The sequence below is a fragment of the Macrobrachium rosenbergii genome, chromosome 43, assembly GCF_040412425.1.
Source record: "Macrobrachium rosenbergii isolate ZJJX-2024 chromosome 43, ASM4041242v1, whole genome shotgun sequence".
Taxonomy (NCBI): domain Eukaryota; kingdom Metazoa; phylum Arthropoda; class Malacostraca; order Decapoda; family Palaemonidae; genus Macrobrachium; species Macrobrachium rosenbergii.
Window position 1 is genome coordinate 31,951,625 of NC_089783.1, and position 14,337 is coordinate 31,965,961.

A 14,337-nucleotide genomic window follows, 5' to 3' on the forward strand; every position below is an offset into this window, starting at 1 on the left:
GGTACCAAGGTAAATACAGGAATGTTCCAGTTTAGAGTTGTTTTTACAGTGTAATGGGAGAGGTTCTTGCATGTATATGTAATACGTGTATATGCATGTATATCATTCAAAGAAACGACCTGGTATGTATTATCGATAATTTTCTCAACTTCTCCTCTCTCTCTCTCTCTCTCTCTCTCTCTCTCTCTCTCTCTCTCTCTCTCAAACAAACAAACAGAATTATTGCCAACATCACTGGGGCATCTCGGTCAAAGCTACGAACCTCCCGTCAGGATCTGGGTATTATGTCTAGCAAAACTAATGAACACAACTTTTTCATTCAAGGTAAACCAGGCAGACCCCGGTCTTGATACGCCGGGACAGGTAGCAGCAGAGAATAACACAACAAATCACTAATTGTCTAAATTATTGTTCACGTGGCCAACGTCAAAAGTGCTATAATTTAAAATTCATATACGGTAGATACATACACACATATACAGTATGTATATACACACATATATATATTTATATACACATACATACATGCATGCATATATGCATATGTATAGATATATTTATGTATATATACGTAGAGAGAGAGAGAGAGAGAGAGAGAGAGAGAGGACAAAGCTTTTTTATGAAGACTTATTATTGAAAATTAATTATATTTCCTTGCTAATCATTAAGGGGTCAGTCATCCTAATTCCCATTCTGCCTTTCTTCCACAAGTTCCTAACGAAGGCAAGGTCATCATAAACTAAAGTGAGGGTAAATACATGTATTTTTTTTTTTATAAACACCCACTGCCTTTTCACTAAATACATCTCGGCTTTACGCTGAATGTTGATTACAAAACTCATAATAGCTATTTTGACATACTCTGTGACCAGTAAAAAAGGTTATTTTGAAGCACGATTTCTGAGGCTGACTAGTCAAGTCAGTAAACCACATGCTTAGACAAAGAGTTCTCTCTCTCTCTCTCTCTCTCTCTCTCTCTCTCTCTCTCTCTCCCTACTTCACCATATCTGCTCCACTTGAAAACCATCCTCACGGGCTACTCCTGCTATACAGTGCAAGCTCGAATATTAGTAGCCAACCCCAGTTTTTACTCATTTCGTAGTCTACTGTTCTACTGTGAGATTTTAAAAACTAGAAACGCTAAGAACATTGTTTTCTTTGTGATTTTTCACAGAATGAACAGGGCTGTATTACAAAATTTAATATTCAGTTGCAGCATTTTTTTTGTTTTTTTATGTTAAGGCATTAGTAACTGACGAACAAAACGTAGATTTCCACTTTCCGTCACGTCTAGCAGACGAGGCACATATATTGGGTCTAGCAAAAGGGGCACATATACTGTATTGGGTATAGCAAAAGAGGCACATATATTGGGTCTAGCACAAGAGGCACATATATTGGGTCTAGCAAACGAGGCACATATATTGGGTCTAGCAGAAGGGGCACATATACTGGCTCTAGCACAAGAGGCACATATGTTGGGTAGATTAATGAAATAAAAATATTAATTAAAAACAAGTAAAAAATGCATTACAGTAATGTTCAGAATGGAATAATTGGAATCTAAATGTTCCTCATTCCCAGTCCTCGAACGCTAACAAATCAGATAGGTGTTCATTTGCCTCTTCTTGCTATCAGCCATAGTGAAAATCGGTTCTGGTTCTGAAAGTAACCAGTCTCCTGCCTGAGAGGGTACGGTACTTATATATAAGATAAGAGGATCTGTAACTTCCATAGAAACACACACACACACACACACACATATATATATATATATATATATATATATATATATATATATATATATATATATATATATATATATATATATATATATATATAAGCACAATTTCTGCGCGTCCCATATATGCGTGTAATAAACACTGTATATTATAAAGATAAAGACAAAATCCACGAAGGAAAGAGAAACAATGGATTTTGTCTTTATTTATATATATTCATCACGTTCCATATTTTCGTGATTCAGTTATACATACATTATATATATATATATATATATATATATATATATATATATATATATATATATATATTTATATAATACATACATATAAGCGTTAAGGTACAAATGTCGTTTAATATCCAATTCGCTCTCTACCTCGGAAATAATATATTTTCATATATATTAACCGAAGGGGAATTTTTTAGTTGATAAGTGGTTCGTCGTCTCCCATATATATATATATATATGAGAGAGAGAGAGAGAGAGAGAGAGAGAGAGAGAGAGAGAGAGAGAGAGAGAGAGAGAGAGAATTAGTTTTTACAGTAAAAAACGATCTTCAACTATGACGTGCTTAGCAGTGAATCAGTATAAGCGTTAGTGGTTATTCATGTAATTTCAGGTCTCTAGCAAAAAATCAAAGAAATAAATAAATGGACAAAAAAGAACAAATCTCAAAAACTCACTGAACTTGATCGATTAACTTAACCGCTTCATTTGGCTTTGTTTCTGTCATACTTACTCATTTATTATTAACTGTTAGACCTTATGCGATTCGTAAGTTTACCTTTCTAAATAATGAAAAACAAAGAACCTGTTTCTAAACTTAATTTGACAGTACTTTGACAATTACATGTGAATTTTACAGCCAGTGTGACAGTGTGCTTTGCAGAAAAAGGCCAAGATAACTTCATCCTCATTTAGGATGGAACCTAGGAATTCTTGTTACTGAGGTGAGTACTGCTTCATTTAACGACGTGGACCCGCAGAAACTGAATATTCAGTAAAGATCCTCAAATATATCTGACGACTGAAGACTATGAGCAGAAGAACTGGGAAGACAAACAGACCAACGCAGTTTACACAACGCTAACAACGAACGCAATTAAAATCCTATCCGACTCGCTCGAGGGGTCGTCGATAAAAAGCGGAAGTGAAAAAGATGAACCCAGCCGGTTGGTGTTGTCTTTAGTCATGAGGAAATCATTACCACTTGCATGTAACTTCCTTCTCCACTCATTATTTCGATTTCCTCTCAACAAGGGAAATGATAACAGAAAACACGATAATGGCAGTAAGCGCAGCACCTGTAATAACAATTGCAGTAAGCAAAAGAGGAACTGGATTACAACACTACTGCAACTGTAGCGAGCCAAAGCTAAAAGTGTTAAAACAACAATAAACACAACCGATTTATTTTTACATCAGTTATCTCCATTTAATTTAGTCTTATGCACTGTCTGAGTTCTCATCTTGACCAGGTTCTTGCCTGTGTTTTCTCTCCGTAATGGTCTCGTCCTTTCCAGGTGCTAGTGTCCTAAGTAATATCTGTTCTCCAGTTCTCATCACGTGTCCAGACCATCTCAGTCTTCAAGATTTCAATCAGCTTTCATGTCTGACGCATCTTTTCTTCTTCTTCTTCTTCTTCTTCTTCTTCTTCTTCTTCTTCTTCTTCTTCTTCACAAGTGAGGTGATCTTCCGAGCGGACTCCAACAGCCATCAGTGCAGCATCTGGTAGTCAAGCCTTTTCAGAATGTCTAGTTTCTTTGCTAGTGCCGAGTATATGGGTCTAAAACATGTCTGCCATGTTTACTAAGAGGACTCTCTTAACCAGTGGACCAATCTGTCTCCTTCCACTTCATCCAGCCTGTTGCTACTTTTATCCTTTCCTCTTCTCTTTTTTTTAACTGCCTTGTCAGTTGCTTTAATACCAACCATCAGTTATAACAACGACAGCAAATGTAACATATATAATCATAACAGTAAACTGCAACAACAGGCAGCAAAAGAACTTTAGAAAAACAACATTCAGGTTATATCAGTTGCAATAAACGCAGCAACTACAACACAATCAGAGGTACTATTCCTGACAACTGCAGGAAACAGAACAACTGTTGCAATAAAAGCAAAAGACGAACCTGCGGTAACAATGGCAAACACTGCCGTAAATGATAAACCCATGTAGCGTGGGAGATCTAGCTACATACAGACTTCTTATGGAAGTGGTACAGGGTGCTTAAATGGCAGGATTTGGGCATGCGAACGCCCATTATCTGATGAACTCGGGTATTGCTCCTCGTTAGATGAATAATAGTCACCGGGTGTGTCCGTAAAAAGCCGCTTCTTGGATTAAGTACTCAAAGTTTAAATTAACTTTGGGATTTACATTTCGAGGAAAATTCTAAACAAAAATATTGACAGCTTATATATCATACTGTAGTCCAAAATTGTTTCAGTAATGTTTTTAGTAAATCTGTACCTCGTAACTTGGATTGATAACACTTTCGTGGTTTGATAACACTTTTGTGGTCCATTTTACGATCTAACCTTAGAACAGGATGACGTAGCAACTTTACAGTGATACAATTCTAAATGCAAAACTTTACAGTGATACAATTCTAAGTGCAATAAATAGATAAAGAGATCCATTATTTGAGAAATAGGTTCTTACTAGTAGAATAAAGTAATAATAATTATATCAGTACACTGATTTACAAACACGGTTAAATGATAAAATATTTTGAATATGCTTGTAGAATCTACTGGTCACATTTTACCAGATACTTATATAATTATAATAACCACAATGCCCGCTTAACTTCTGGATTTCTTCATTTTTTTAATACGCTCGTCACTACAAAGCCTAAGAACCAAATGGAAGAATAAGAAGAAACTGTGTCGTCCGTAGCAGGATCAGAGAGAGAGAGAGAGAGAGAGAGAGAGAGAGAGAGAGAGAGAGAGAGAGAGAGAGAGAGAAAGAGAGAGAGAGACCTTTTAGTATAATTTTAAAGGATTATTCCATCATAATAATCACCTTTCTACCACAAATTTACAATCGTCCGAAAAAGCCTTTCGATTTTTCACGTTTTGAAAATGCTTACCTTTTGTCACTTCATTAGTTCACATCGTCGATGGACATCTTTTAGACAAATGAACAAACATTAAATTCCCACGAAAAGATTTCCCAGTCTTCTTTAATCCTTCCCTTCATGAAATGCAATTGAATGAATTTCCGAGTGACCAAAGTGGTGTCCCAGTGTGTACAGGTACGAATCCACGCCCTTGTTAAACATTGTTCGTGACGCATGTGAGATATGGCCAAAGGGATTTTATTCCTCTCACGCCTTTTAACTGTTTACTGGTTTTTGGACAGACATGTAGAGGAAATTAACAAGTAAATGATTATCTGCTCGTTATTTCTGGCAATACAGCTGTGCAGAAGAGATTCTGATATATTCGCAGCTGACATAACAGTCCCATTTTTCTGGGTCATTATAATTTTCCATCTTTTCCTCGCTATTTCTCATATTGTATCGTCATATTTACTGTGTTCATATATATACAGTATATATATATAATTATATATATATATATATATATATATATATAATATATATATATATATATATATATATATATATATATATATATATATATATATATATATATATATATATATATATTGTGTGTGTGTATGTATATGTGTTCACCACTTCCCCAGGCTGTTTCGATAAACTAAGAAGGTAATTCTCTCTCTCTCTCTCTCTCTCTCTCTCTCTCTCTCTCTCTCTCTCTCTCTCTCTCTCATTTCAGTATAAGTATTTAGAATATGATTTATCTCAAGGAGCATGGAAACAAAAGTGGGCCTACCCACAGCTGCTTTCCTCCATAAAACTAATGAATCTCCAGCCACATATTTCAGGACTCGGTATTACGAAAATACCTCTCGACCGAATGGTATTAACCACGCAAATATATCGAGTCAATAAGACTACCGTCATACTCCATCTTTGCTACCATTGTTCCATCAACTCGTGATGTACATAATCAATTTTCCATAAACCAGCGTAAAAGGAAAAAAAAACGACGTCAGATTCCCGAATGCAAATAAAATTCCCTTCCAACCATCCATTTGTGCTGAGGGATATCTGCTGCTGACAATTTAATGATGGAAAAGATTGGTCCTTCCGAGGCTTTATGATGACAGACTGCTTGTTTTCTGTCTTGTCCTTGCAATCACCCCTGTGAAGGATCCCTGTGAAGGATCCTTATAATGACTGGCTGTCGAAGGAGCATCCTGTCTCAAGCTTGTCCCTCCCCCTCCCCTCTCTCTCTCTCTCTCTCTCAAGAAATCTTTTTGTTTTTGTAGTAATTTTGGCTTTTTTTTTTTTTTGACAAGAACAGTCAACGGTGTGCATCGATTAATACTGAAGTTCTACTTCTATTTTCGTTATGGGAAAAATAGGAATTGCAAACATTGCTGTAATGGCATCCTACATTTTATTTGATATTTTTAGTTTCTGTTCGTATTTGCACCTTTTCATCAAAAATTATCTGCTTATATACAGCTTCGCTCAGATCGCTAGCAGATAAAACTACAAATGACTAAAACTGTTCCGTAGGCTTATTTGTATTCATGTGTGGGACTCAAAGCCTATTTACTAATAAGTTCATTCGCATTGTTCCCACACAAAGAGACGACCCAGAACCACAAAATATCCTGTTTCTCTCTTTATTCCCTTCCTCTGTCATGACGATGGAGTTCGGTCAAGGCGGTATCCATCTGAAAGGTTCTTGTCTCATTCTGTAATTGTATTTGAAGTTTCTTGCATTAAAGAATTCAAGGTTCGGAATCTTGACTCACTGACGTACAAAGTTCGTCATCTGTAGGAACTCACAGATAGCGATTTATTCAATTCCAGTTATTTTATACAATAAGAGCGAGAAGTATGTTGTGTTTGATTTTCTGCTTTTATAAAAATAAAACCAACAATATCTTCCCCTATATTGTCGAGGGTGATTATGTCATTTTAGTTTGAAATATATTTGTCCATTGTCCAGTCAGGTTTTTTCTTTAAATTTTTTATTTTAATTTCCTTAAATTGGATGGTTATTGGTCGTCTCCAATCTGGCCAATTATCGTGTTTTCTTTTATCAGATAATGAAGTCTGTCTTCTTTAAAAATTATTTATTGCTTTTGATTTAAAACATTGTCTTCTACCTTCTCATCGAATATTTTTTTTATGTGCCCATAAAAAAAAAAAATTCTTTCTCCTAACGCTCAGAACTAATTCTTTATTCCCTCTATTTCTCTCTGCAACACGGTCCGCCTTTTCAAAAGTGAAAGACCTGATCTCTTACCTCTTTTATGACGTATATTGTGGATCATCCCCATTTTATTAGTAAACTGAAGCTGACGTTCCTCGCTGTTTGTACCAGTGTTATTTTTCTATTTTATTTTATTCCTCTCGTGAAACTCGAAATTATTTCCGAAAGTCAACAGAGTCAGGAAAGGTCCACGGCAAAGGTCCACAGCAAAGGTCCACAGCGTCATCGGTTCGTTGAAGAGAAAAGGGCTTCGTCATCTTGAGGAGCGTTCGTCGTGTTGTCTCGCCTATTTGTCGAGCGAAATCATTATCTATTTAACGAAGAAGAAGAGCCGTCATAAGCTCAACTCCAGTGGAACAATAAACGCCGTCACAAGAACAGAGAAGGTTACGGAGCACGTTGGATAAGAAGACGTGAACTATGTCTTCTTCGTTGTTCGCTGGCAGACTGAGATGAACACGAGAAAATGGCGTATGCAAATAGATTAAGCAAATTTGTTCGCAGAGAAATGTATTTACATGTATGCATACAAGCATACATACATGTACTGGGAGATAGGAGAACTGATGAACATCTTGATTACGATACGAGTCGAAATCTATTAGTTCTTGGAGAGAGAGAGAGAGAGAGAGAGAGAGAGAGAGAGAGAGAGAGAGAGAGACTTGTTAATTATCAACTCTCTTAAACTTGACATAAGCTGTAAGTGAGCCAAGAGCCACCAAATTAACAGACACAAATTACGGAGCTCTGAAATAATTGTCATGTTTCTTCAAATCTTGTCACGAATTTACAAGTACGCGTCCACCCTGAATAATAGGGCCATAAATGCTTCGTGTAATTACATCACAGCCCAGTTCATCTCTCGTCTTCTAACTGTTCGCAATTTCATCGTAGTATCTGAGATTAAAAAATTGGAAATTGCAACGCCAGAAAAAATAAGGCCCCCATTGATCAATCCCTTTAGCGATGAATTTTCCGGATTTATGGGTAAGTAATTACATCATGCGAGTTGAGGAAATTGCATGGCGTCCTTCTTTAACAAGCGAAACTTCCCAGCTTATCTCTCTCTCTCTCTCTCTCTCTCTCTCTCTCTCTCTCTCTCTCTCTCTCTCTCTCTCTCTCTCTCAAATGCCAAACGTCTCTTATTTTGTGTTTAGATAAAGCAATTTTGAATTAACATTTTTTATATGAAACAAACATTTACACTATCTGCCAGAAAATAGATAGTGGGATGATATAATGCAATAGTCTAGTGAGAGAGAGAGTTAGGGGTGGGGAGGTATGCCAGGGGCAGGAGGGGGAAGTGGAGGGAGGGAGGGAGGTTCACGAGGAGACCGCAAGGAACCACAAAACGACCCTGTACTTCCATTTCAATGGATAGGAAGGGGGTGAACACGAGGGAGTCCCATAAGCTTCTTGGCCATAGAGAGAAACCCATACGAGTTGCTTTGCAAACAAACTTAAAAAAAAAAGAAAGAAATAAAGAGAGAGCGAAAGAAAGAAATTGTGGAGAATATGAATATTCCTCCCTCGACGGTCACCGGTCCTGTGACCCTTTAATGCTTAATATGGCGAAAGAAAGTGAACGGTGGGCTGAATGTTTTTATTTATTTATTCTTAGTTGTTTTAACAAATATGTTTATTGAATTTCTTCAGCGTTACGCTGATTTAGCACATGATTTTATTAATGCCTGACTGTATCAGAAGTTTCATTATTTTTAACACTGCTAATTTGTACAAGTATTTCAGTATAAAAATTGATGTTTTTCGTAAAGTATAAACATAATTATGAGTTTACCAAAAAAGGTTTCTCTTAAATTGGTGGCTTCAGGAAATATGCAAGAAACTATCAGTACCGTATTCTTTCTCATATAGGCTAGACGAGTCTGGGGTGAACCATCTGTGTGGAAAACTGTCCGCAGATTGTGTTACTTCATATCACGACACAGAATTTTTCATCAGCATCACGTTAAGCACCAAATATGAGATGAGTTCTCCGCCTGTCTTTTGTACTCGCATGTAAATAAAAAATGAGAAATAAGTAACCACATTTTGTTAGTTGGTTTCCCCGGATATTCGCGTGCGGGTTACATGACTGCTTGAGAAGAACAAGTTTTGTGCATCCGCATATGAACGCTAGTGCGTGCGTGCGTTTGTCTGTGAGTTGTCTGACCCTACATATGTTTACGTTTTATCGCGTAGTATATTTTATTCCTTTGTTTTCGTTTCGAATTTCATAGCATGCGCCGTTTCCTCTTGAATATGGGATGTGGTAATGTGGTTTCTCTCGCATGTTAAAGAAATTTCTGTAATGACCATGACTGCTAATTTGCTAGCCAGTTTACGAAAACATAACAGACAGACAACACACACAGAGGGTGTAATTTAAGTGAACGTATTCTTTAAACCAAGTAAAAAGGGAGAACAGTCTAGAGGAAAAAGGGCATAAGAACGTTATAAACCAAGCCTTGCTGTCTATGTAGCCTTCAAGAGATGGTACTGATTTTAACTCCAGATGTCATTCCTTCACAGTTTACAGTCTTGTAAAAGTTGTTGGCAAACAGACACAACTCTAAGCCTTGAATTGTATGCGCTCTGAAGTTTCGCAAACGGCCATACCTCAAACTAGAGTCCTCAATATCGGTGTTCTTTGTATATTATTATTCACAGCTGCAGGGCCAGCGTTTGCTCAAGGCTCGAGAATATTTTCTGGCTGAATTCATCATGTCATAGGCCAATGTCAATTGTAGGAGATTCTGTTGCGTATCTGCAGCTTCTGCAGTCAGTGTAATGTGGAAATTTGCTTGTCCTCTTAAAAAAAAAAGAAAAGTCCTTAGCACTACCATGCTTTGTTGAGTTGCGAAAATTTCAAAATCTACTTACCAGAAGCATTGGGCTTCTAGTGCAACAAAATATATCATGCAGAACATTATCATCCTTTACTGGCCGTCGAAATCTGACTTATTCAGTTTAGATATTATTTTTTTTTAATCGAAGGTTAGAAATGAATTGGCTGGTAATCGGATGCGGAAATTCATTTGCAATTCACACGTGAATTCTTCCATTTTTACTTTGTACTCCGTGTGGAAATTCGTATGTTAAGGATAGATGGAAATATGTTGGTACTTTACGGAAATCCACGAAACAGTGACTGATGGGAATTTTATTTAGTCTACATGTGGTAGGTAGGAATCTAATCACTGATTCAGAATTTGACTTAATCTGTTAACAGCTGCTTGCTCAGATTATTTCAGCCATACGAAAACATCACTGTTAGTTACAGCTGGGAAATATGTTGTTGATGCAATATGGAGCTTCATTTAATTATAACTAACGAACGTTCAGTTGTGCTACAATTTGAAAAATTACTTTGTCAATAATCGCAGGAAATTAAGTTGTTCATGTATAGATAAAAGACACAACTGCGTTTGATAACATCAGCTGGAGTTGATCTCTTCAGATATAACAATAGAAGCAATACATGATGTCAGTTGGCATTGCCCATATGAGTTCCAGATTATGATTGATTCCATACTGTAACCTTCTTAGTAAGTTCAGCTGCTTTTGCACAACCCGTGAACACGTTATGTTGAAAAGTAATCGCAAAACACTGTCAGGAAATCAATTTTCAAATTAAAAGTCTTCGAGTTGCCATGCAGTGTTTATATTAATGAGGTTAATGGCTCCGTTCTATTTTTATTGACTATTTTCCTTTTGTTTTCTCTTGGCAGCTAGTTTGAACAACACCTGTCGAGGACAGAGGAAAATCGAGTTCTTGGTCATATGCATGTTTTCACTCGCGTGTGTCAGAGAGAAATTGGGTTACTACTGTTACTGAAGGCTATGCATTCGTATCCTTCCTGGTACAAACAGCGATATAAATGGGGAAATGAATCAGATATAAAGGGCAACGCGATTATTAATGTGGGACGTTAACCAGGTGTTACGTTGACCTAAAGGAAACTGGATATTTGTTCCCTTCAGTTGTGATCTTTCAGTGATCGGGTTTCATTCATCAGTGAATAGTGAATGGCGGGAATTATGTCAAAGAACCTTGTTTGTTTTAGCAATTCAAAATAAACGTGTCTTGTGCCCTCAGTGACGTCAAATGACAAGGTACAGCTCATCTTTTAGTAGGTACTCGCGAACTACTCTGTGGAACAAGGTACGAGCCTCACAGAAAGAGGAGGAAATTCTAATAAATTAAAACTGTGAAGAAATGAAGTAACTGAATCTCACTGTATCTTCTTGGTCAAGTATCAAAATTTTACCAAAAAAGAGAAGAAATATTATATTCAAAACATTCCTCTGTTCGCTAGACGGGCAAGATTTTTTAGAGCAGTATCTGAAAAATTATCAGACCGATATAAACAAATATATAAAACTAAATGAAAATTTACTAACCACATCGCTAAGTTATGGCGCCAGATAATTTATAAGGAGCGATCTATCAGTCAGTTTTCTTTAGGTTACAATAAATAACCACATCTGCCACATTTTCACATTTTCCTTACAAATCTTATGTGGCAATAATATGCAAAAGAGTGCCCGATGGAATTTCTGCATCCATTAGAGAGTTGTTCGCGCGCGCATAATTTTACTTGTGATTAGCATAAGTATATATATATATATATATATATATATATATATATATATATATATATATATATACTTATGTGTGTGTGTATTTAAATATATATACGGACATACATACTTATGTATGTGAAAAGTTGTTCTGCTAAGAAGAATGGGCTTGCATATAATTTATATATATATATATATATATATATATATATATATATATATATATATATATATATATTATATATATATATATATATATATATATATATAGAGAGAGAGAGAGAGAGAGAGAGAGAGAGAGAGAGAGAGAGAGAATATATATATATATATATATATATATATATATAGAGAGAGAGAGAGAGAGAGAGAGAGAGAGAGAGAGAGTAAATTACAAATCGGAAGACTGAAATCCTTTTTACACAACTACAATTCTATCTTTCTGATAATTGATTGATCTTAGCTGCCGTAATTAACATTCGTCAGGGAATCACTTCCTACATATAATTCTAGACCAGGACTCCAATGAATGCTCGGTTCGAGAAATGAAATTCTCGCCATACTTTCGTATTCCCTAGTTCCTACAATTTTCCTTCGAGAGTTGTATCAGTTTAAAAAAAGACAAGATAAATAGGTGAACGTTCTAAACTACGCAAAATTGGAGAGACAGGCAACGCAAGTAAAATAAGAACATTGAAAGAAAAATATCGAGGACGGTCCTAAGCGTTATTCTTGGGCAGATCGTCAAGGCGGTTTGCGGTAGAGCAACAAATGCTGGTCATTTCTGGCTCAACTTTCTACCTGCATCTCATCAATCTTCCCTCGCATGCCCGAGCTCCAGGGCATTCCAGGGGACTCGAGAGGCCTGCAGGGCGAATGGGCGAGATACCCTCCCGCCAGAATGATACCTGAATCAAACCGAATAATAGATTTTAACACAGACAGGTGACATTCACAGCTCGGGCGGGCGACCGACCTGTTGTTATAGCCTAACACGCAGTGTGAGCCCAAAAATGTTATGCATTTTATTATTTATTTCTGTATAAAGATAAATGCGTTATTCGCAGATATTCGTAAGGCTACTGATACGAAACACATGAAGGTGTGCCACCTGTAAATATATTATTGGTATCCAGTAGTTTTTCTAGTAATTGTTAGTAAACAACTATCTAATACTTAAGGTGTTCAGATAAGAGAATCCGCAGGTATTCGTAAGGCTACTTACCGACTTCGTACCACATAAAGGTAGGCTGCCTGGTAATATATTAATCATATCAAAAGTTATTTAATCATTGTTAATGAACAACTGCCCAGTACCAAAGGTGTTTCATTCCTTTACTATAAGTCATCTTAGGAGTGTTATTGTGTTGATGTTCATAAATTTAAAGGAAGGTTTAAAATCCTTCAGGTTTTTTCCAAACTTTTTGTAAGTTATATTTCGACTTTAATTTATTTGCGTTAATGTTTTTTTTTTTTTTATTCTTTACGCATATTAACTCATGTTCATCTGTAATTGAATCTGTTTCAGTTTTCTGGGCTTTGATTTTCCTCAATTTCTCTTAAGGTAATTCTATTATGCGGAAGTTAACTGAGCATGTTAATATTCAAATGGATTTTTCCATAATTATGAATGTGCGCGTAATAATAATAATAATAATAATAATAATAATAATAATAATAATAATAATAATAATAACAAAGTCCAAAAAGACAATACAAAAATTATTGTCCTTATAGAATCTTCGTTATTGGAAGAAATACATTGGAAAAAAAAAGCCTGCATTTTTCTTTGAAAACAATCGGCCCTTGAAATTGCCTTCGGGGGCCTCTTACACTTGCCCAGTCCCAATCAAAACAAAAAGCGCTTCGAGGACATTCCAAGAGCAAAGCATAGCGCACAGCATCCAGTTAATGATATTTTCTTCCAGCTATACTTTTATTTTTTTTTAAAGTTGCTATGTTTTCATTGCTGAATTATTTAAGAGACAAGCACTAACCTTTTGATACTCCACTTACGTCATCTTCGGGTAGCACATCACTGCGTCAAAGTGGTCACACTCAGTTCACAAGCGTTTTTTTAATATTTTTGAATGTCTGGTATATTCCTACAAAAGAACAATAATTTCGAGTCCTACTTTAGTTGTCATTCACACAAAACAACAAATACTACTCTCGAGTTCTCCTCCCGAGGGCGTCTTGGTCTAACGGGCCTCCTTCCCAGGGCACCACCACAACAACAGCAGCAGCAGGAGCGGCAGCAGCGATTCCTTATCCCTCCCACGCCCAACAAGTCACTGACCATCACCACACACACGACAAAACCCATCGAGATACCCGTCCAAAACCTGCCCCTGCCCCCTTCGGTCCCATCTGTAACCAGTGGGTACCACCACCTCACCCTTGTCCTCCCTTTCTCTTCTTCTCCTTATTCTTCTGCTACTCTGCCCTCCTCCTCCTCCTCCTCCTCTTCCTCTCCCTCCCCCTTCCCCTTCCCCTCCTCCTCCCTCTTCTCCTCTCCTTCGCCTCTTATCCCCTACCCAGAACTACAGGACCCATTCCATGTTCTCTGTTCCCTTTGCTTGTTCTTTTCCTTTAATCTTTCCGCTTCGAAGGTCTTATTTTCTCTCTCTCTCTCTCTCTCTCTCTCTCTCTCTCTCTCTCTCTCTCTCTCTGTCCTTGGGCGAAGC

General features: G+C 36.8%; 1 protein-coding gene across 6 annotated transcripts in view; it reads right to left on the bottom strand.

The window, feature by feature from the left end:
• Nucleotides 1–13,974, bottom strand: part of LOC136828746 (acetylcholine receptor subunit alpha-type acr-16-like) — a 63,062-nt gene extending 49,088 nt beyond the window's left edge. For 2 of the 6 annotated variants that reach the window (XM_067086958.1, XM_067086957.1), the window contains exon 1: nucleotides 13,648–13,950. The gene's annotated coding sequence lies outside the window, so the exon portion shown is untranslated. Of the gene's footprint in view, nucleotides 1–13,647 lie in introns of all 6 variants that reach the window. The other 4 variants (XM_067086953.1, XM_067086955.1, XM_067086956.1 and 1 more) reach the window with 4 other exon arrangements.
• Nucleotides 13,975–14,337: the final 363 nt, after the last annotated feature.